Below are 3,851 nucleotides of genomic sequence, written 5' to 3'. Positions count from 1 at the left end.
ACTCCTCATCTATTATACTGTATATACCCCTCTGTATACCTCCTCATCTATACTGGTATACGAGTATACTCCTCATCTATATACTGTATATACCTCTCATCTATATACTGTATATACCTCCTCATCTATATACTGTATATACCCCTCATCTATATACTGTATATACCTCTCTCATCTATATACTGTATATACTCCTCATCTATATACTGTATATACTCTCATCTATATACTGTATATACTCCTCATCTATATACTGTATATACCCTCATCTATATACTGTATATACCCCTCATCTATATACTGTATATACTCCTCATCTATATACTGTATATACCTCCTCATCTATATACTGTATATACTCCTCATCTATATACTGTATATACTCCTCATCTATATACTGTATATACTCCTCATCTATATACTGTATATACTCCTCATCTATATACTGTATATACTCCTCATCTATATACTGTATATACCTCCTCATCTATATACTGTATATACTCCTCATCTATATACTGTATATACTCCTCATCTATATACTGTATATACTCCTCATCTATATACTGTATATACTCCTCATCTATATACTGTATATACTCCTCATCTATATACTGTATATACCCCTCATCTATATACTGTATATACTCCTCATCTATATACTGTATATACCCCTCATCTATATACTGTATATACTCCTCATCTATATACTGTATATACTCCTCATCTATATACTGTATATACCCCTCATCTATATACTGTATATACTCCTCATCTATATACTGTATATACTCCTCATCTATATACTGTATATACTCCTCATCTATATACTGTATATACTCCTCATCTATATACTGTATATACCCCTCATCTATATACTGTATATACTCCTCATCTATATACTGTATATACTCCTCATCTATATACTGTATATACCTCTCATCTATATACTGTATATACCTCCTCATCTATATACTGTATATACTCCTCATCTATATACTGTATATACTCCTCATCTATATACTGTATATACTCCTCATCTATATACTGTATATACCCTCATCTATATACTGTATATACCTCCTCATCTATATACTGTATATACCTCTCATCTATATACTGTATATACCTCTCATCTATATACTGTATATACCTCCTCATCTATATACTGTATATACTCCTCATCTATATACTGTATATACTCCTCATCTATATACTGTATATACCTCTCATCTATATACTGTATATACCTCTCATCTATATACTGTATATACCTCCTCATCTATATACTGTATATACCTCCTCATCTATATACTGTATATACTCCTCATCTATATACTGTATATACCTCTCATCTATATACTGTATATACTCCTCATCTATATACTGTATATACCTCCTCATCTATATACTGTATATACCTCCTCATCTATATACTGTATATACTCCTCATCTATATACTGTATATACCTCTCATCTATATACTGTATATACTCCTCATCTATATACTGTATATACCTCTCATCTATATACTGTATATACTCCTCATCTATATACTGTATATACTCCTCATCTATATACTGTATATACTCCTCATCTATATACTGTATATACCCCTCATCTATATACTGTATATACTCCTCATCTATATACTGTATATACTCTCATCTATATACTGTATATACTCCTCATCTATATACTGTATATACCTCTCATCTATATACTGTATATACCTCTCATCTATATACTGTATATACTCCTCATCTATATACTGTATATACTCCTCATCTATATACTGTATATACCTCCTCATCTATATACTGTATATACCTCTCATCTATATACTGTATATACTCCTCATCTATATACTGTATATACCCCTCATCTATATACTGTATATACTCCTCATCTATATACTGTATATACTCCTCATCTATATACTGTATATACTCCTCATCTATATACTGTATATACCCCTCATCTATATACTGTATATACTCCTCATCTATATACTGTATATACTCCTCATCTATATACTGTATATACCCCTCATCTATATACTGTATATACCTCTCATCTATATACTGTATATACCTCCTCATCTATATACTGTATATACTCCTCATCTATATACTGTATATACCCCTCATCTATATACTGTATATACCTCTCATCTATATACTGTATATACTCCTCATCTATATACTGTATATACCCCTCATCTATATACTGTATATACTCCTCATCTATATACTGTATATACTCCTCATCTATATACTGTATATACTCCTCATCTATATACTGTATATACTCCTCATCTATATACTGTATATACCTCTCATCTATATACTGTATATACTCCTCATCTATATACTGTATATACCCCTCATCTATATACTGTATATACCTCTCATCTATATACTGTATATACTCCTCATCTATATACTGTATATACTCCTCATCTATATACTGTATATACCTCTCATCTATATACTGTATATACCCCTCATCTATATACTGTATATACCTCTCATCTATATACTGTATATACTCCTCATCTATATACTGTATATACTCCTCATCTATATACTGTATATACTCCTCATCTATATACTGTATATACCTCTCATCTATATACTGTATATACCCTCATCTATATACTGTATATACTCCTCATCTATATACTGTATATACCTCTCATCTATATACTGTATATACCTCTCATCTATATACTGTATATACTCCTCATCTATATACTGTATATACCTCTCATCTATATACTGTATATACTCCTCATCTATATACTGTATATACTCCTCATCTATATACTGTATATACCTCTCATCTATATACTGTATATACCCCTCATCTATATACTGTATATACCTCTCATCTATATACTGTATATACCCCTCATCTATATACTGTATATACTCCTCATCTATATACTGTATATACTCCTCATCTATATACTGTATATACCCTCATCTATATACTGTATATACCCCTCATCTATATACTGTATATACTCCTCATCTATATACTGTATATACCTCTCATCTATATACTGTATATACTCCTCATCTATATACTGTATATACTCCTCATCTATATACTGTATATACCCCTCATCTATATACTGTATATACTCCTCATCTATATACTGTATATACTCCTCATCTATATACTGTATATACCTCCTCATCTATATACTGTATATACCCCTCATCTATATACTGTATATACTCCTCATCTATATACTGTATATACCCCTCATCTATATACTGTATATACCCCTCATCTATATACTGTATATACCTCTCATCTATATACTGTATATACCTCTCAGAGGTTCTATATACTGTATATACTCCTCATCTATATACTGTATATACCTCTCATCTATATACTGTATATACTCCTCATCTATATACTGTATATACCTCTCATCTATATACTGTATATACCTCTCATCTATATACTGTATATACCTCTCATCTATATACTGTATATACTCCTCATCTATATACTGTATATACTCCTCATCTATATACTGTATATACTCCTCATCTATATACTGTATATACTCCTCATCTATATACTGTATATACCTCTCATCTATATACTGTATATACCTCTCATCTATATACTGTATATACTCCTCATCTATATACTGTATATACCTCTCATCTATATACTGTATATACCCCTCATCTATATACTGTATATACTCCTCATCTATATACTGTATATACTCCTCATCTATATACTGTATATACTCCTCATCTATATACTGTATATACCTCTCATCTATATACTGTATATACTCCTCATCTATATACTGTATATAC

This window comes from Pelophylax lessonae (assembly GCF_965119305.1).
Source record: "Pelophylax lessonae genome assembly, chromosome: 1".
Lineage (NCBI taxonomy): Eukaryota > Metazoa > Chordata > Amphibia > Anura > Ranidae > Pelophylax > Pelophylax lessonae.
This window is presented reverse-complemented; position numbering follows the sequence as displayed.